Raw genomic sequence first — 22,231 nt, 5'->3', positions numbered from 1 at the left:
TCTTATAAAGTACCATGGTGTGTTCATCCTTTGCATATAACACAGCCGGAGTAAGCGAGTTATAAAGCGGCAGCATCGGAGCCGCTGGTTGGAAAAATGTAAATGGATTCAATTTGAAGTTCTCTGTCATGTTCACTGATGTATGTCCTGTTCTTTCGAGGAAGAACAACATGTTACATCAGACAATTTGTCCGCACAACACTAAAGCAGAGAAGACCTAATAAAGCTCAGTGTTGGATGACGCACCTGCTCTAGCTCCGACACATAATAGAACGCAGATTTGTTACATTTCTCTTTGTTACATATACCAGCTACATCATAACCAACATGATCTGGTTGTGATAGGGAGAGATGCTTCATGTCTTCTGTCCTGTGTGTAGCTGCCCTGCCTCCATCATGTGCCAATTATGATACTGGTGTCACCTATTGTGCCAGTTGTTCCTCTGGGCAATAAATGAGTCAGTTCACACCATAAAATTCCTCTTCATTTTCCGCTGCTGGCTTTTTCACATAGCTAGCCACGACGAGATGCCATTGCAGGGCATCAGCTTCCATTGCGGCATCCCGGATGAATGGGCCTAATCAGGAGGTAGTCTCGCGCCATGGACCCCACGGGCGGAATCCGTGGCAGGATCACTGCTTTTTTACGTGTCCTGCAGCGATCTCTGCCTCCCATTGAAAACAATGGGAGGCGAATTCGGGAAGAATCTTCTCCGGATTCTGGGGCTGAATCTGCACTCAAATTCCTCCTTGTAAACTGAACCTGCATGGGAACATTTTAGAATATCTTGGTAGGCACCAATTTACTTAGTTACCCTGTTCGTAGTAAATGGGGCTGAGTTACAATACCAAGCATAGACATTATACTTGCTAAGTGATGAAGAGGTTAAATAACACACAATAGCTCCACGATCCACTGTCCGAAACCAGTTGTCGACCCTTCACCAATCTAATACTGATGAGCTATCCTAAGGACAGGGGAAACAAGTTTCAACTGTAAAATTAAAGGGGTTGTCCAGGATCAGTGATTTTTTCCAAGGGGTCTGGGGAAGGTGAAAAAAATCCCCCAACAACCCATTCTTTCCTTTTGCTCCAGTTTGTCTCCCACTGCGGTCCGGTCCTGCTGCTCCGGTGTCTTGTTTTGGCAGTTGTCCTCGCCGCAGGTGACCACGGAGGCCAATCTTCAGCCTCAGGTAAGAACATGGGACGCCCTTAGGCCAATACAGGTCTCAGCAGTCATGTGCAGAGAGGACTTCCAGCAGAAGAAGACCCTGGAAGCAGCAGGACCGGATCGTAGTAGAAGACACCGGAGAAACAAGAACATAAGACGTTCCTACCAGGCAGGGCGGACACAGCCAAGGGCCCCTCCGTCCACTCATATACACTGTATCAGTAAATTTACTGACATTTTCTATTCTTCATTTTGTTTAGCTATCTTTCCATTTTCTCGTGCCGATCAGTAATAACCCTTTACATTGCACGTAACACCCGCCGCCCTCCATTCGATGACATCTCTGCCTCGTGTTAACTCAAGCGATGATTTTTCAGATTAGCGCGGAGGCGTCATTATTTTTTTCTGACGCCCTCTGAATGCTTTCCATGACTTAAAATCACTTTGGCTACCCGGAAAGTGCGTCCCGCTGTCACTTAACTTGTGATTTTCGGCCTCCGTACTCCCAGAAATTACATTTGACTAAAAGGGATTCAATTATGGATGTTCGGTAAATGCGTTACAGCAAACAAGTCAAAGTCCGTTCTTCAGTCACAGCGTGAAAATATCCTTTTTGATTTATTTTTTTTTTGGTATAATTTCTCTACTGGTAAAAGCTGCCATAATAAGTGCGGGGTTTAGCTCAGCCGCGTACTTACGGATTTTAATTTAATGACGGCACATCTAAAATCCCACAGAAAGTCTCTGTCCTAAAGAAATGGAAATCTCCGAAAGGTCGTCTCAGGTTGTAAGAAAAAGCGAGATATTGCAGGAAATGATACAGCGGATAGATTGTGTCCATTTACGGGCCGCGCACAGCTGGGTGGCCTTTAGTGCTGCAATGTCTGAGTTCATCATCAGAAAGCACATTAGATATGATGGGATATACAAGAACAAGATGGCCGCCTGACTCATGCATTTTCTAAGTTCTGGTTCGTTAGAGAAAAATTATTTTAAATCAGAATCTGACAGTCCAGCAATTCGGCAATAGATCTGCAGGAATATGTCATGAGTCTGGAAAAGCACAATCCTCTCCTAAAATACTCTGTGCTGCTGGGAACCTGCTCCTTTCCCTACAGAACAGTAAATCTATGACCTTCTTCAAACCCAGTAAACTCCTCTCCTGGAATACTCTGTGCTGCTGGGGGCACCTGCTCCTTCCACTATGGTAACACTAAGTTTGTGACCTCCGAAAGGATCAACACACTCCTCTTCTGAAATACTCTGTGCTGCTGGGGACACCTGCTGCTTCCACTATGTAACAATAAGTCTATGACCTCCTACAGGACCAGCACACTCCTCTCCTGAAATACTCTGTGCTGCTGGAGGAACTTACTCCTTTCACTATGTAACAATAAGTCTGTGACCTCCACAGAATCAGCACATTCCCCTCCTGAAATACTGAAGCACATACTCATCTTCTGAAATACTCTGTGCTGCCTGGGGAAACCTTTTTCCACCATATAACAATAACCTCATACAGGGTCAAAACAAGCATCTCCTGAAGTACTCTGTGCTGCCTGGGGAAACCTTTTTCCACCATATAACAATAACCTCTTACAGGGCCAGAACAAGCATCTCCTGAAATACTCTGTGCTGCTGGAGATAATCTGCTAATTCCACTGTGTAACAATAAGTGTTTGACCTCCAACAGGACCTGCTTACTCTTCTGAAATACTCTGTGCTGCTGGGGACACCTGCTGCTTCCACTATGTAACAATAAGTCTATGACCTCCTACAGGACCAGCACACTCCTCTCCTGAAATACTCTGTGCTGCTGGAGGAACTTACTCCTTTCACTATGTAACAATAAGTCTGTGACCTCCACAGAATCAGCACATTCCCCTCCTGAAATACTGAAGCACATACTCATCTTCTGAAATACTCTGTGCTGCCTGGGGAAACCTTTTTCCACCATATAACAATAACCTCATACAGGGTCAAAATAAGCATCTCCTGAAGTACTCTGTGCTGCCTGGGGAAACCTTTTTCCACCATATAACAGTAACCTCTTACAGGGCCAGAACAAGCATCTCCTGAAATACTCTGTGCTGCTGGAGATAATCTGCTAATTCCACTGTGTAACAATAAGTGTTTGACCTCCAACAGGACCTGCTTACTCTTCTGAAATACTCTGTGCTTCTGGTGACCCTGCTCATTCCACTATGTAACAATAAGTCTCTGACTTTCCACAAGACCAGCAGACTCCTCTCCTGAAAAACTCTGCGCTGCTTAAGGAAACCTGCTACTTCCACTACCTCCTAGAAGAACAGTAAACTGCTGTCCACGAAAACTCTGTGCTGCTGGGGGACGCTGCTCCTTCTACTATGTAACAATAGATCCGTGATCTGCTATAAGTCTCTCCTGTCCTGAAATACTCTGTGCTGCTGGGGGACGCTGCTCCTTCTACTATGTAACAATAGGACTGTAATCTGCTATAAGTCCATAACACTCCTCTCCTGAAATATTCTGTGCTGCTGGGGAATACCAGCTACTTCCACTACCTTCTACAAGTGCAGCACACCTCTCCTGAAATACTCTGTGCTGCTGGGACCCTGTCCCTTCCATTATGTAACAATAAGTCTGTGACCTTCCACATGGTCAGCATGCTCCTCTCCTGAAATACTCTTTTTTTTTTTTTCTTTTTTTTTTTTAAATGTAGATTGTGAGCCCCACATAGAGCTCACAATGTACATTTTCCCCTATCAGTATGTCTTTTTTTTGAATTTGGGATGGAAATCCATGCAAACACGGGGAGAACATACAAACTCCTTGCAGATGGGTTTTTGCCCTTGGCGGGATTTGAACACCAGGACTCCAGCGCTGCAAGGCTGCAGTGCTAACCACTGAGCCACCGTGTGGTCCCTCCTGAAATACTCTGTGCTGTGGTCCTGTTCTTCATTTTGATTGCATCCATCGCATTTGTTCAATTGACTTCACTACGGGACAGGACAATGAAATATTTTCACGTCCGTCATAATTCATGTCCGCTATCGCAAGCCTTTGAAGCCATTTTTGGAAAATCGTGAATCGGCTGCAGATGAGTAGCATGGACGGCCCTTGTGTGGACTAAGCGACAGTAGAACATTTGCGCCTCCTGCCCGCCTGCCATTAATTCTCAGTCCGTACGAGAGCCCCTTCTGCCGCGCTGGTGAGGTTCTCGCCTTCCAGAAATGAATATTTCAGTAATTTTGCTGAGAACATATTGCAGAGCCAACTCCCCGCTGGAATCTTCTCTCCTCTCTTGTTCTTGATAAATAACATAAATATTCAATGTCCTGATTGAAGTTTGGATATTGCGCGGCCTCCCGGGAAATGTATTTGCGCTGCCAATTTCAGCTGGGGAGACAAAATGATTATTTAGGCGGAGTGCGGAGCTGCACATTTCACAGACATCGCTGCTCCAGTCAAATCACAAGAACATCCCAAACTTCTCCAGAATTAATAGTTTCCAAACTGAGAGAAAGTCTTGAGTCGCCACCACCGCCGTCTTCCACTGCGATAAGAGGAGCCTCCCAGTAAAGTAGTGTTACCTCCTCTCCATACTCAAGAAGGAAACGAAACGTCTTCCTTCATGTGAAAATCAGTCACTTTATTAACATCTTAAAGTATTCCTTGTAAGCAAAGCTTCAGACACAGCTTTCCCAGGGTCCTGTTATGTTGTATTTCGCATTGTCAGGACCAATATTGTGACCACACTTAATGGAGGACCTTTCACCACCTCCACCAACTACAACTCTTTGCATCATTCAATAGTTGCTGCTCCCCTGATTTCAATGCAGTTGGAATTTTTCGCCTAGCCCCCACCGTTCTCAAGCAATCACTCCTGTTAGTTTCAGCCTAACTCCAGTCCCCATTGTCTGGTGGGCGGTCCCTGACTCTCTGCTTCAGCTAAGGACCGCCCACCTTAATTCTGCTGAAACTAACAGAAGCGATTGCTTGGGAATGGTGAGGGCTAGAGAAAAAATTCCAACTGCGCTGGAATCAGGGGAGCGGCATCAATTGAAAGATGTAAAGAGTTGGAGTTGGTGAAGTTGGTGAAAGGTCCTCTTTAAAGGGGATGTCCTGGATTTCACTACAGATGATCTATCCTAGCAGATGGGTGCAGTGTCCAGGTCCACAACACTCTTTCCTGACTGCCTGAGTCAGAATCATCAAAACATATCATAAGTCTGTCTTGTTGATCCCGGTGATGGCAGAGATTTTGCAAGATTCATGACAAGGTGCAAGGATTGGAGATTTCTGTAGACAGTTATGGCAAAAAAGTGTCATGAATGTTGATGAACTTGAGCATTTGTTGGCTCTGAACCTGCCCGGGCCCACCCAATTTTATAAAAGTGTCGAGCCTGGTATAAAAACAACATTTGCGACTATGTTAGTTGCAAGTGGCGTTTAAAAAGTTGCAAACCACAGGCTGAGATTTTTTTTTGTTTATCCTCTGGGTAAAAGTAAGTTGGATGAAACCCACCCAGCTGACTATTGAGGTCTTCTCTGGCAGTGGAGGGGTTAATCTTCAGGACTGTTTATGTTGCAATGTTCTGGATGCTGGAATTAAGGGAAGACGTCCCGGCCTCCTCCTTATTACCATTCAGAGAGTCAATGCGCTTGCATATTAAGTCTCCGACAAGCTGCTGCCTCACATGCAGGGACATGGAGGACGGATCGAGCGGATTTATGCAGCCAAAGCGCAGGATTTAGAGGAGAAGTTTGGAAATTTAGGAGGCCATAAGCCGATGTGATGTGAGAAAAGCTGAGTTACTCCCAGAATCTGTCTAGACCATGGCGCCATGAACTGATATATTGTTTTGCAACATTTACAACTGTGATACTTATTCAGGCCTTATTCACATTGAGGCCTGGTTCACATCTGCGTTCGGTATTCCGTTTGGGGAATTTGCTTGGGGACCACCCGAACGGAATATCGAACGCATTAAAAAGGGGTGAGCAATGAAAACACACGGACCTCATAGACTATAAAGGGGTCTGTGTGTTTTCCGTGTGGTGTCCACACGAGTCATGTGGAGAGGAAAGTACTTCAAGTAGCAGAAAACACACATACCCCATTATAGGAGTCACGTAAAGGCAGTGGCGTACCTAGGAATGGCAGGGCCCCATGGCAATCTTTTGACATGGGGCTCCCCCCGACTGACGCCGAAGACCCAGACCTCCCCCCTCCCCATTCCTGAGCGCACTATTATGCCCCATAGTGGCCCCTGTACAAAGTATTATGCCCCATAGTGGCCCCGCACACAGTATTATGCCCCATAGTGGCCCCTGTACAAAGTATTATGCCCTGTAGTGGCCCCTGCACACAGTATTATCCCCCATAGTGGCCCCGCACACAGTATTATGCCCCATAGTGGCCCCTGTACAAAGTATTATGCCCTGTAGTGGCCCCTGCACACAGTATTATGCCCCATAGTGGCCCCGCACACAGTATTATGCCCCATAGTGGCCCCTGTACAAAGTATTATGCCCTGTAGTGGCCCCTGCACACAGTATTATGCCCTGTATGTCCCGGGCCCTGTGGCAGCTGCTACCACTGCTACCCCGGTAGTTACCCCCTGCGTAAAGGGAAAAAAAGCAAAAAAAAATTTGAACTTAAATCTAGTGCAACACAACATGAAGCACAGTATAGCATGTCTCAATATATTTGCACTTTGTTAAAGGGATTGCTCTGTTATAACAACATTCTGGGCTCCAATGCAAAACTTGTAACGGGGCTGCAAACCTACCACGTCCCATGTATAATACTGGTGTTTTTATATCACACAACCACACTACCGTAGCACCAGGCAAGGTGTGACCTCTGCCTTCGTCTCTTCCCCCAGGAAAAGGGTCGGCTTAGTAAGATAAGCCCTTTTCACATGAACTTTGCCAATACAGCAGATACAAGAATCCCAGTGAATGTTCTTCTCGGCTCAGCACAATAGATGACACCGCACAACAATGGCGGTCACCGCGCGCTTCGCTTAGATAATCAGCTTCTTCTTGGCGTAGCCCATGGATCTCTGATGAATGACCCCCTACTGCGAGGTAAAATGAAACTGTGTAATGAGTATTGGATTTCAGTTTATCCTAAAATGTGAAGCGTCCCCCGAATCAGCGGCGCGGCCGTCAGCGTAAATTCATTAGCATTTATAAATAGGAGAGTTTAATGAGGAACGCTTAATCCTTTGTCTTCTCTGCCGAACGTCTTCATATTTGTTACTTAATGTGAACAATGTCGACACTTTATACTGGAGCGAAAATAAATTATTGAGTAACAATCTGGAGAATGTTGGGATCGAGAAACTTTGTGTCACGTTACGATCCAGATTAGACATTACGAGTCTGGGGTTCCTTCAAGGGGAGGTCCAAAGAAGGTGTGGAAAAGTAATAGTAATACTCAGTCACCTTCCCTCACCTCTCTGGGGCTCCATCATGGCGTCCCGCACTCCGACATGGTGGTTTTTAGTTGTTTTCTGGTCCTCTGGGAAACATCACAGGCTGAGAACTCAGAAGTCACACGGAGTGTGCCGACATCATGACCCATTGACGGAAGCATCATTACATTGGGATGCCCCACGTGATTGGTGAGGACTAAGTAGAGGTCCCAGCGGTCCCCCAGGGCCTGTGACATCACCCAGGAGGCCAGAAGAACATAATCACGATGGAGCACCATATGCCACAAAGGAACCCAGAAGATGTGAAGGAAGATATGAGCTGTACATCATTTTTCCGAACCACCCCATGACCTCCAATTCTTACAATCTGGGGTCTGAAGTGATTTGAGGGTGCAATAGTGATTCGCGAGTGGCAAATCTCATAAATTTCGAATTTGGCCGTACCTGAAATTTTTGGAAAATCTGGTTTGAAATTGCTACGGACCAGTTCGCTCATCTCTAGCCTATAGTAGTACAGGAGATAAAACCCCTCTCTAAAGCCATCTCGCCCAGAGTCACTGATTTTGTCAATGTGTATGGGGTCTCCCAACTCTCCCTTGGTGGCAGAAAGGGGCAGGCAGTCATACTCTTAGGGAAGGAAGCTGCTCCTAGCGGAGTTTGGCTGCCATGTTCTCTCCTCTCCCAATTCATTATACATGCATCACTCATCTGAGCATGCGGATGGAGGAGTTGGACATGATAGCTGTCGCGCTCCATTTCGATTGATCCTTTTACCCTGAGCATAACTCCCTCAAACTCTATGTAAGAGGTCCTTTGCCCCATATGAAGAGACCAGTACTATAAATGGCACATGGTGGGTGAGGAACCCTTTTACAGATTTTGCACTGGGTCTCAAGAGCTTCAAGGTTCACCTCTGGCTCCTCATTTGCAAACAAAGGATGAAATTACCAACTCGAGGCTTATGCTACTATTTTGGGAAAGAGGATGTTGGCAATGAGGCTGGGACTGGGCTGAACTTGTACCGGATTAAGGGCCCCATTGCGATTTTTTTAATACTATATGGCTCTGCTCTGGTCATTCACAAGAATACTGAGTGAGTGATGGTCATATCAATGCTACTTGACCCTTGCAGGAATGGCCGCTGCCCAATACAAACCATCGATGCCAGTCCCAAATTCAGTTGAGATAAAACTAAATGTCCTCGTGTTGACATCAGATGAATGACAAAGATTTCATAAAACTTGGTTTTTATTTCTCCGGAGCAGAATTGTCCTATGACATTGGTCGTCCTTCACAGACAAGCTCTCCCAGTCTGGAGATCAAAGCTCTGGGAACAGAGATTGTATGATTAATGTTAGTACAGAGGGGAGGGAAAGGGTCAATGTTACCCGTCATCTGATGCAATTTTCACAGCACCCTGAGCAAGTCACCAGTCGGAATGAGCCTGTCACATAAAGAAGTTTATTCTGGAGGAATTTGTATATAAATATAGACATGACTTCAAATTTAAAGGGATCAGCCAACCTACGGAGCATCAGTCTGACCACAATGGACATCAATCTCCAATATGAAGAATGGTAATTTTTTTATAGTATTTTTTTAATTCCACCAACCCCAACTCTCCATCCTTCAATCACCGCTCTACTGATTTTGGCACAGTTCGAATTTTTTTCTCTAGTCCCCACCATTCCTGAGCAATCATTGCTACTAGTTTCCACACAATTGTGCTCTCTGCTGTCAGGTGGGCGGTCCTAGGCTTTCTGCTCCAGCCAAGGACCACCCACCTGACAGTAGAGAGCATAACTATCCTGAAACTAACAGAAATGATTGTTTAGGAATGTTTGGGACTTGCAAAAAAAAAAAAACAACTGTGGAAAAATCCTATTGGATTGGAAGGATGCAATGTGTCGGAGTTGGTGGAGGTGTTGAAGGGTCCCCTTTAAGCACTGGGTATTGGTAGCCATGGACGGACTAACCAATTAGGCATATGGGGTTTTCTCAAGGGTCCATTGCCAGAAGGGGATCACGCCAAAAGACTCCTTAGATTGGAATCACACATGTAGTTTTGGTGCAGCTTTTCAAGCCAAAGCAAAGAGTGGATCCAGTAGAAAGGAATATAGTATTTTCGTGTTGGGTTCAGTATTGCATATCAGGGTTTCTATTAGGGATGTATTTAGGGAAAGGGAAGGTCCATGGTATCTGATGTTAGGGCCAATGTTCAGCATTATAATTATATGCTTGCCTAAATCTCTATTAACCCATCATCAGTTTGTCCCTTCGCCTGACTGCCACCACCATCATCTGTTGGTTCCCTCATCTGAACACCATCCTGTTTCGGTCTATTGGTGACTTTGTTTTGTCTTGCATTCTTGTTACCCACTATTGTAGTGGGTAATACCCCATATTGATTAGATATTTGGTTTGGTTGTTGTTTCATAGTTTGGCCCTACTGGAAATCCTGGGGATAAATGACTATCGGATGACACTGTTAATACCTGGGAAAGGGGGTTGTTATGGGTCAAGTCCATTATGGTCAACTTGTGTCCATTGTGTCTTAGTACCTACTAAGTCAAGCTGACCAGGAATAATCAATTATGTATAATCCACACCAATGGTCTCAAGCTTTACCAAGTAAATGGGTAGTAAAGATTTGCAGTTGAAGAGCCATATTCCTTATATTAGCTCCATGTAGTAAAATTACCTCCAACAGGCCCGATATTATAAAATGGTTCCCCACAAGTGGCCCCATACCATAAAATCATTCCCACCAGTAGCCCCATACCATATAATGGTTCCCACTAGTAGCCCATACCGTTAAATGGTTCCCACTAGAAGCCCCATACTGTATAATGGTTACCACGAGTGGCCCCATACCATAAAATGTTTACCACAAATGGTCCCATACAGTAAAATGGTTCCGACTAGTAGCCCCATACTGTATAATGGTTCCCAACAATGGCCACATACCATATAATGGTTTCCACCAGTGGCCACATACCATAAGATGGTTTCCACCAGTGGCCATATACCGTATAATGGCTCACCATACAGTAAAATAGTCCCCACAGTGGCCAGGTCCCCATCACTTTTAACAAACTGATTGGTAAAACTGGGTATAACCGTCTGCATCCCAACCCCTATGTTTGAGGCCCTAGATCCTCAATATGTAGCAATAAGCGCTAAAGCATTTTGAAACTTCCCCTTTAATAACCCTTTGCATCTTGAATATACTTTTCTGTAAAGTCTATAATTCTTAGGTTAACTTTTCTGTATAAAAAAGCTATCAGTAAACAGCTCCATATGTCACGGTGCCCAGATCAGCGCTGCCACGTACTGTCTGTACCGCCGGTAACAACAAGACTGCTCAGATAGAATGACTATGCCTAACCTATTACTGAAACAAATTACAAGTCAATTCCCTTTACCGGGGCCGGTGATACATCCTTACACATCCGCCTCGCTTCACATTCTCATCTTACTTTCTTACATCTGCTGAGGTCGAGAGGCCGATCAAATAATGGAACAGAATTGGAAAGAAATATAAATAATCTTCAGTCTTTAGAGCTATGAATTAGCGGAGCGATGGCATCATGGGTAAGATCCCAGCTTTTATCAGCACGGTGACATTTTGGGTTACGGGTGACGCTGTCTTTGCTGTGGAGGCTTTTTGATAAGTAAAAAAAAATTGTGAAGGGGGAGGGGGGAGGTTGGGGTGGGCCGCGGGAAGGGGGGCAAGGGGAGTGCCAGACAGGGTGGATGGGGCGGGGGGCCCCGGGGGGAAGAGGGGCTGATGGGTGCCTTCAGATGGGGGGGCCAAGAAGGGAGGGCCAGGGGCCCACGGGAGGGGAGGAGGGTGCGGGCGCTGCTGAGGGAAATGGCGCCTGTGAAGGGGGGGCCCCAGGATGGGAGGTTGGGGGCCAAAGGCACGCAACACAGAAGGGGAGCCGGGGGCGCCAACGGAAGCAGGGCCATAAGCGCGGGGACCGGTGCGCGGGTGACAGGGGGGAAGGCAGGAGCAGGCAGTAGGTAGAAAGGCTGCGCAGGCCGGCGAGGGCCAAGGGAGGTGGGGGCGCACGGCGGATCGTAACCAACATGACTTGGCTAAATAGAAGCGGCTCAGTGCCAACGCCAACCCGCAGACGAAGTCGCGGGCAGATGCTAGTATTCCTATAATGTGTTCTCCTATTGATTGCTTGTACTTATCTGCCAGACAAAGAGACCCAGTTGACCACAAAGCTCGCAATCTATTTCTGCCCAGTTCTAGGTGAGTTGCTACAGTCCATGCCCTTTAATAAATAAGAGGCCGTTGCTTTTGTTCATCATGTTTTCTATCTTGACCATTGCCTTGAAATATCACAGGAGGGGTTTGTGATGTACGGCCACTCGTCGGGCGCCGCGTGCTCTTTACCTTCCAGCCTGACACACGTCCCAGTAAATGTCTCCGGTAATTACTCTCTCAGGCTTTCTGCTAGGTCACTGTTTTCTTCAGAAGGAGCCTGAATGCAACTCAAGAGCGCAACGCGGCCTTCATTAACAGCTCTCCACAAGACATTAGAAGATTCTAAGAGAAGTGAAGACATTACGTCACTTACCTCAAACTCCCTGGAGCTAAAATATGTGTTACATTGTGTTCAGCTCCAATTTATAAGTGATACAACATGGTAGTCACAATGGTCTGCAGAGGTCACAGCGTACCGGCAGCCCACACAGTCCTGGCCATAGAAATACAAGGAACGCCGTATAAAGGAGCCCAGGTTATATCAGGATGACATATCACTATATACAGGAAGATGTATATACAATGCAAAGAACATGCCTATGCTTAGATTATACCAGCATGGTCCATATTACTACATACAAGATGATGTATACCTTATACCACCTGTACATATAGAATTATATACAGGAGATACCCAGGTTACAACAGCATGGTCCCTGTCACTATATACAAAAAGATGTATCACTTATACCAGCTGTACGTATATAATTATATACAGACAATACCCAGGTTATACCAGCATGGTCCATATTACTATATACAGGATGATGTATACCTTATACCAGTATATCACTATATACAGGCGATATCCAGGTTATATCAGCATGGTCCATATCACTATATACAGGATAATGTATACCTTATATCAGCACTATATACAGGCGATATCCAGGTTATACCAGCATGGTCCCTGTCACTACATACATTACACATGTTACATTTTCCGTGTCAGTATTTTCGTCCTGTCTGCTATTTCGCTCTTCTGACCTCGCTGTGAGTATTTCCACTATACAGAGATCAGTCCGGGCTCGGCTGTCAGTGCATCCATGATGGGATCTGTATAAAAGCAGCATTAAGTGAAGCGCAGTGGACAGGCTCAGCAGATGTCTGACTCATGGATGTGACCTCAAGGCAATTATAGTGAGGAGCTGGGGATGTAACATTTGAGACCTGTCATGTGATAAATGGACCCACGTCGCGTATCGTACACTGGTCTCAGAAAGTTTCAGTCTGGATAGAGAGAAAGTGAAAAGAATCAAAACATAGAAGTGCACAACCATTCCAGAACTACTTTATCTTATGAGATACAGTATATGATGTAATATACTCTAGTCACATCCAAAGCTGCATTGCTTGATTCCATACACACTTACCTCTTATTGTTTCCCCTTCCTGTCCAGATTTCTTCAGGGAGCTCCCTCTAGTGGTGGAGACTGGTGGGCAGAATTTATCATTTTTCTGGATAACGATGTAGAAGATTTCAAGCTCTTATATACGACAATAACTATATAATACATTTTTGGACCTACAAATTTCATTAACATATTTTCACTGTAAGTGGCAGCCAGCAGGAATTTAAATGCAGCTTTTAATGTGACTAGAGTATAAGTCCTGAATCTAAACCTGTACATGGGAATGAAAGGAAATGTTTTGTAGAGGATGAAGGATAATGCGGACGGGGTCTGAGGCTTTTATTTTCAGCACTTGAGCCCTCTCCACTAATAAAAGCTTTTACCTGTGTATTAGGGCTGGAGAGGCCGAGCCGCCAAATGGCCTCAACTTTCTATAATTGTATTGATTTTCTGGAGGGGGGGGGGATAAGTTATTACAGTGTTATTGTATTAAAAGCGGTCATTACATCCTGTTTCTGTGTTCCTGTATTCAGATGGTCAACTCCTTATTGGAAGGGGGCGAGGAAGGGGGGGGGGGGCAGGGACAAGGAAATAGGTCCACTCAGAGGTGCAACAATCAACCAGGGGGCCCCTGCTCCACCATAACCACTATAAACAGCAATTTCAAAACTTGAAAAGTATATGAATATTATGCTCTCCTTTTAACACATGTATAATATACACAATGATGTCACAGTACAGGGATAATACACACAGTGATGTCACAGTACAGGGATAATACACACAATGATGTTACAGTACAGTGATAATACACACAGTGATGTCACAGTACAGGGATAATACACACAGTGATGTCACTGTACAGGGATAATACACACAGTGATGTCACAGTACAGGGATAATACACATAGTGATGTCACAGTACAGGGATAATACACACAGTGATGTCACAGTACAGGATAATACACACAGTGATGTCACAGTACAGAGATAATACACACAGTGATGTCACAGTACAGAGATAATACACACAGTGATGTCACAGTACAGGGATAATACACACAGTGATGTCACAGTACAGGGATAATACACACAGTGATGTCACAGTACAGAGATAATACACACAGTGATGTCACAGTACAGAGATAATACACACAGTGATGTCACAGTACAGGATAATACACACAGTGATGTCACAGTACAGGGATAATACACACAGTGATGTCACAGTACAGAGATAATACACACAGTGATGTCACAGTACAGAGATAATACACACAGTGATGTCACAGTACAGGATAATACACAGCATACCTCCCTACCGTCCCAATTTCCACAGGACACTCACAATTTCGGTGTCCTGTCCCGCGGTCCCGGTCAGCGGGAGGTATGTCCCGATTTTAACTCATCGGTGTCCATAGGACGCTGATGAGGTGACTACATAGGTGTTTAAAGCAGGAGCTGTCACAGTTCAGCTCCTGCTTTAACGCTGCGCTCTGGCATTTGTAGCCGCAATGAGATGACGTCACATCACGCCTACAACTACGAGTATGAATGAGAGAGCGGAGAGAGCGGCGGGAGAGCGATGGAAGGTGAGTGTAAGTGTTTGTTTGTGTTAAACATTAAGGTTGAACATAATGAAGGGGGCCCATGAAACTGGGGGGCAGATGAAGGGGGGGAGAACGGCATGACACTGGGGCAAATAAAGGGGGGGAGAACGGCATGACACTGGGGCAGATAAAGGGGGGGGGGGACGGCATGACACTGGGACAGATGGGGGAGGGGCAAACGGCATGACACTGGGGCAAATGAAGGGGAGGAGAATGGCATGACACTGGGGCAGAGACGGGGGGGCATGAAACTGTGTGCAGATGAAGGGGGGGGAGAACAGCATGAAACTGGGCAGAGACGGGAGGACATCAAACTGGGGGGATATGAAACTGGGGACAGAGATGGAGGGGGGACATGAAACTAGGGGCAGATGAAGGGCAGTGGCGGATACAGGGTTTGCGGGGCCCTGGGCAATTGACTTTGGCGGGGCCCTACGCGCAACATGCCGCAGCAAATTAGGCCCCGCCCACTTTTATGTTGACTCCGACCATTCTCATTCATTTTTCATGTGATTCCACACAGTATAATCCTCCTACAGTCACCCGTAAATTATATGTTCCCCCTCCATCTCTCCCCATTTTCATATACACCCTTCATCTACCCCCAGTTTCATGTCTCCCCCTCTATCTCTGTCCCCAGTTTCATGCCATTCTCCCCCTTTATCTGCCCACAGTTTCATGTCCCCCCTGTCTCTGCCCCAGTGTCATGCCGTTCTCCCCCCTTCATCTGCCCCAATGTCATGCCATTCTCCCCCCCTTCATCTGCCCCAGTGTCATGCCATTCTCCCCCCCCTTCATCTGCCCCTGTGTCATGCCATTCTCCCCCCCTTCATCTGCCCCAGTATCATGCCATTCTCCCCCCTTCATCTGCCTCAGTGTCATGCCATTCTCCCCCCTTCATTTGCCCCAGTGTCATGCCGTTCTCTCCCCCTTCATTTGCCCCAGTGTCATGCCGTTCTCGCCCCTTCATCTGCCCCAGTGTCATGCCGTTCTCCCCCCTTCATCTGCCCCAGTGTCATGCTGTTCTCCCCCCTCCATCTGCCCCAGTGTCGTGCTGTTCTCCCCCCTTCCATCTGCCCCAGTGTCATGCTGTTCTCCCCCCTCCATCTGCCCCAGTGTCATGCCGTTCTCCCCCTCCATCTGCCCCAGTGTCATGCCGTTCTCCCCCCTCCATCTGCCCCAGTGTCATGCCGTTCTCCCCCCCTCCATCTGCCCCAGTGTCATGCTGTTCTCCCCCCTCCATCTGCCCCAATGTCATGCTGTTCTCCCCCCCATCTGCCCCAATGTCATGCTGTTCTCCCCCCTCCATCTGCCCCAATGTCATGCCATTCTCCCCCTCTATCTGCCCCAGTGTCATGACGTTCTCCCCCCTCCATCTGCCCCAGTGTCATGCTGTTCTCCCCCCCCTCCATCTTCCCCAGTGTCATGCCGTTCCCCCCTCCCCTTCATTTGCCCCCCACTTTCATGGGCCCCCTTCATTATGTTCCACCTTAATATTTAATACAAAACAAACACTTATACTCACCTTCCATCGATCCCCCGACGCTCCTCTCTCCAGTCACATACGCGATTACAGCAGGAGCTGTGACCTCAGCTCCTGCTTAGCTCCGGCCCGGCTTGCGTGTGTAAGCGTGATGTAATGACGTCATCGCGCCTACACACGCAAGCCGGGCCGGAGCTTTAAAGCAGGAGCTGATCTCACAGCTCCTGCATCGCGTATGTATTCCAGCTCATCGGCAGACAGACGCCGATGAGCTGAAATCGTGACAGGCAAGTGCCGGGGGGCCCCCAGAGGCTCTGTGGGCCCCGGCACTTGCCCGACTATGCCGACTCCGAGGCTGACCGGGACCATTTTGTTAGGGCCGGGCCGCGGGGCCCCGCTAAGCAGTTGCCCGGCTCGCCCGGCCCTGGATCCGCCCCTGATGAAGGGTGTATATGAAACTGGTGGAGAGATGGAGGGTTGGACATATAATTTACGGGTGACTGTAGGAGGATTATACTGTGTGGGGGCACATGAAAAATGAATGAGAATGGGCGGAGTCAATATAAAAGTTACTCTTCAAAAGTTGGGAGGTATGTACACAGCGATGACACAGTATGGAGATAATACACACAGTCATGTCACAGTGTGTGTGTGTGTGTGTGCGGGGGGGGGGGGGGGTATACCATTTACATATTGGTGAGGTCCAACACCTGAGACTATTGGGGATTTCAAGTTAATATCATCAGTTAGTGTCTCCAGCAGTGCACAGGAGAGAAATGTGCCGCTCATCTTATAAATGAGAAATACAAAGGGGAAAGTTCTCTCAGCAGCCCAGAGTGTTTAAGGAGAGGTATATAGTTATATTGGGGTGTGGTGGTGGTGGTGGTGGGGGTTGTCCTATGGCACATTGTGATGACATGGTGTCTTTTCAGTCTGCATGTCAAAGCTCAATGTGATTGCTCCTCCCTTTTTGCCCCCCACTCATAGCAGCATTCAGTAGACATTCTGAGCCTAAGTAATAGAGAAACCCTCCGAGAACCCTACAGGTGTTAAAAACCAAGTTGTGAGTGTCATCATCCTGCAGCTTCAGTCACCGGCAGCTTCCATCAGGGAGCCCAGTGCCAGCGGCTGCCTGTCACTGAGGCTTAGACACCTGCTGTCACCTAACAGGCCACTGTCACCTCACAGTCATCTGGCAGTAAATGGGGATATTCTTAGATTTCGGGCTCGATTCCTGTATATTCACATTAATGAATCCCGCGGCTTTTACCTCCTGGAAGAATCTGTGATCTGATATAATGAATTCCAGCGGCGAAAACACCGAGAATTTATATAATTCACTGACATTATTATGACAGGTATAAAAATAAATACAATATTCTACCCAGACAGCAAAAATATCACAATCCTGCAGATACAGAGCTGAAATCTCCAGACACTAACTGGTTATTCAGGGATTGTTTACACCAAGCAGTGTACAGTCATCTGGGAAAACTAAACTATATACACAGTGACTGCACCAGCAGAATAGTGAGCGCAGCTCTGGAGTATAATACAGGATGTAACTCAGGATCAGTACAGGATAAGTAATGTAGTGTATGTACACAGTGACTGTACCAGCAGAATAGTGAGCGCAGCTCTGGAGTATAATACAGGATGTAACGCAGGATCAGTACAGGATAAGTAATGTAATGTATGTACACAGTGACTACACCAGCAGAATAGTGAGCGCAGCTCTGAAGTATAATACAGGATGTAACTCAGGATCAGTACAGGATAAGTAATGTAATGTATGTACACAGTGACTGTACCAGCAGAATAGTGAGTGCAGCTCTGGAGTATAATAAAGGATGTAACTCAGGATCAGTACAGGATAAGTAATGTAATGTATGTACACAGTGACTGCACCAGCAGAATAGTGAGTGCAGCTCTGGAGTATAATACAGAATGTAACTCAGGATCAGTACAGGATAAGTAATGTAATGTATGTACACAGTGACTGCTCCAGCAGAATAGTGAGTGCAGCTCTGGAGTATAATTCAGGATGTAACTCAGGATCAGTACAGGATAAGTAATGTAATGTATGTACACAGTGACTGTACCAGCAGAATAGTGAGCGCAGCTCTGGAGTATAATACAGGATAAGTAATGTAATGTATGTACACAGTGATTGTACCAGCATAATAGTGAGCGCAGCTCTGGAGTATAATACAGGATGTAACTCAGGATCAGTACAGGATAAGTCATGTAATGTATGTACACAGTGACTGTACCAGCAGAATAGTGAGCGCAGCTCTGGGGTATAATACAGTATGTAACTCAGGATCAGTACAGAATAAGTAATGTAATGTATGTACACAGTGACTGTACCAGCAGAATAGTGAGTGCAGCTCTGGAGTATAATACAGGATATAACTCAGGATCAGTACAGGATAAGTAACGTATGTTTGCAAGTGAGTTCCATCCTTGGAGGGTCATGGAGTATTCAGCTTCATCTAGTGCAGTCTATCTTCATCTAGAACATTCTTTGGAGTTTTTCACTTTTTTCAAGTTGTTTACATTGAGGAAATAATATTCTACCGCAGATGATGGAATCCATTAGCGTGCACAAGGTTAAGAAACCTTTTACAGAAGAGTTTTTTCTACCTTTAACCACATTTCAGATTTTCTGCCTCCTGTTGCTTCATTCTAATGGAATCTTCCAATATTTCCCAGCGGTTATTTGATCAATTTGCACTTTCTCTGCAGAGATCATATTAGATATAATAATCTCTGTTCTGTAAATTATAAGGTTATGGCAGAGACCTGCAATTATATCAAAGCAGAAGCGAAAGCCTAAGTGCTCCACAGGGGACACAGAAGTCAACGGTGTGTCCATCTATGATGGACATTATTTTACAGAGACACTGGACTAGCGGTCTGGCTTCTCCACATCTGCATAGTAGGTTAATGAAATCTATAATTCTCTATGATCAGCCGTTTAAAGGGAAAGGGCAGTGTTTGGAGTTCTACTTTATGTTGAGTCCAGAAAATTATATGATTCCCCCATGATTTTTATTTTGCATCAGATATTTTAATTGATGATAAACAATTAAATTTTTTAGGAGCTACATTAAATAGTATATTAAGACTGTGGATGCCCCCAGGGATGCAATACATTTAGGCATGCCTAATATCGTACATGGAGGGGAGAGCTATGGAATTAAAGGGGTGCATTACAGTTAGGCATACCTGGTGTATGACCTATGCAGGGGCCTGTACAATTAAAGGGATGAATTACAGTTAGGATTGTCTTGCGTATGACCTGGGGGAGGGAAGTGTACAATTAAAGGGATGTATTACAGTTAGGAATACCAAGTGCAGACCTGGGGGAGGGGTTGAGTAATTAAAGCGATGTATTAGAGTTAGGCATTCCTAATATATAACCTGCGTTGAGTAATTAAAGGGATGTATTAGAGTTAGGCATTCCTAATATATAACTTGGGTTGTGTAGTTAAAGGGACGTATTACAGTTATATATACCTACTATATGACTCAGGGGATGGGCTGTGCATGACACAGGGGTTCAATGCAAGATGTCAGTCCTGTTCTACTTTCCCAACCATGCCTTACACAGAGTGACCCTTTAAATTCCCCTTCAGTTTTGAATGCATATTGTTGAATGCTCAGCAATTTTCTTCCAGTCCAGCTGTTGTGAAACTACAAATCCCAGAAGCCACATTTTGCAGAATGTTTGGAGTTTCCTACATATTGCAGCTCCTGTTCCCAGCAGTGACCACTAGGTGTCTCCCTGTCACTTCTCCTTCTGATACCCTTCATTAGACTCTTCTGAATTTACAAGGGAATGAATATTTAGCCAGATGGATTCAGCTAATTATTCATCCAAAATTGAGTTAAGAGCATAAGCCGAAGCTGTCAAAGTTTCCAGGCTATACATTTTTAAAATCCTTTATAGCAAATAGTACAATAAAGAACAACAATGCAAAACTTCTGCTGGAAAGAATTGGCCTCCGGCAGAAAAATCAGGAATATTCTGTAATCTGGTGCATGAAGAGTTGTGGAGGAAGCGTGCAGTATCTCATAGCAACACTGTCAATTGTGAAGGTCATGAGCAGCAGTTAGTATGGGGATTAGCAGCGATAATACAGACAGTGGGGATGAAAGAACTTACACCATAGTACCCCTCCCCTTTATGGACAAAATTACTTATCTATAAATAAAACACAGACACCACAGTTAACTTTTCTTGCGTGGGTGGAAAGTCGGCCACAGCTTGTTTATTTATAAAACTATAAAACGTAAACATAAGGTTGCCATGGCAACCAAAAGTGTAAACATGAAGTGCAAAACATTTGCATAAACAGGGGAGAATAGACCCCGCCCATCGCACAGAGGGGCGGTCTTAACCAAATCTCCCCTACTTCCTCTGCATAACCGCCACGGAGGGACCCGAGTGGCTACACCGGGTTCCGACCCCCACCCAACAAGAACAGGGCCCGCTCAATCCCGTCCTGAAGGCCTGAGAGAAAAATGTTGAGGCCTATGTCGTTTAGGTGTACCCCGTCTGGGCGTAACAAACGGGAGTTATCCCCTTCCAGCTGATGGTGACGAATCACCACACCGCCACGGGATCTGACAAAGCGCGCCATGCGCGCATTAACAGAACGCCGGCACCGTTCAGCGGAAGCAGCGTCACGTGACCCCTGCCAACGCTGACGTGGGACAATCTCCGACCACACTATAATCAACTCCGGAAAAAACCCCGGAATACGCTCCAAGTCTGAACGCATTACGGCAAGGAGCTCTGCCATGCGCACAAAACAAAGGTCGTTGCCGCCAGCGTGAACGACCAGTATGACTGGGCCATCCACGCCGCGGCTGAAATCAACTACCTCAGATAGGACCTGCGACCATCTCATCCCTCGGACGCCCCTCCAGACCACCTGTATCTGTTGAAAGCCGAGGTTGCTCCCCCCTGGTCTGCATTCAGCCCTCTGGGCAGCCCAAAAAACATAGGAGTGACCCAAAATGAGCACCACAGGATCCCGCTGATCTGTAAGAGAAGGAGAGAAAATTAAATGACCAATTCCGGCCGTACATAACGAGAATAGCAACCGGACTTCCAGCACCCGATCCTCTTAAGCTCCTCCTCTGACAGACCCGCGCGAGCCGCCTCTGTCGCAGCTCCTATTCTAAAAGAGTGCGTGCCAAACTCAGAAGCAGGCAAACCGATAAAGGTCAAACCCTTCTTAAGTAGTGCCTCGAACTGATACCGGGACAAAGGGGACCCGTCCCCATGGGCCAGGAAAGCCGGGGAAGCCGGTCTAACCTGCAGGTAATTAGTAATCGTTTGGACCGGACAAACCGGACCAGGAATACCTTTCAGTAATAGCCACGTACCCTTACCCTGCACATCAGTCTTGGAGCGCCGTATACGAATCCAGACCGAGGACTCACCCAGCAAAACGCCGTCGTCTAATAAACCACCCACCCGAGCACGCGAAGGGGAAACCAGTTCCCCAACCCGAAGGGCCCCAAAAAACGCTAAACAGCAAGCCGACGCAAATAGGATTCCCTCGTACGGGGAAGAGCAAAAATGTGGGGCAGAAACTAATAAACGGGTAAGGGAATCATAAGTAATAGGGCGCCTGCTATCCTTCTGTACATTCTCCTTCCGCCATCCCTTCAGAGCTTGTCGAATGCAAAAATCCCCTGTGACGTCCACCAACCCGGCTAACTTCAGGAAAAAACCAACTCCCGCGAGACGGCGCTGCACGGCGCAGGCGGACACACCCGAACTACGTAAGAAAAGCAAATAATCAATAGTTAGCTGTAAGAGCTGATTACGATTTCCCCAATCCACAACTCCACTGGACAAAGCATACTATTCTCCCCAGGCCTTACCATGTCC

The sequence above is a fragment of the Leptodactylus fuscus genome, chromosome 7, assembly GCF_031893055.1.
Source record: "Leptodactylus fuscus isolate aLepFus1 chromosome 7, aLepFus1.hap2, whole genome shotgun sequence".
Lineage (NCBI taxonomy): Eukaryota > Metazoa > Chordata > Amphibia > Anura > Leptodactylidae > Leptodactylus > Leptodactylus fuscus.
Note: the sequence above shows the minus strand (reverse complement) of the source record.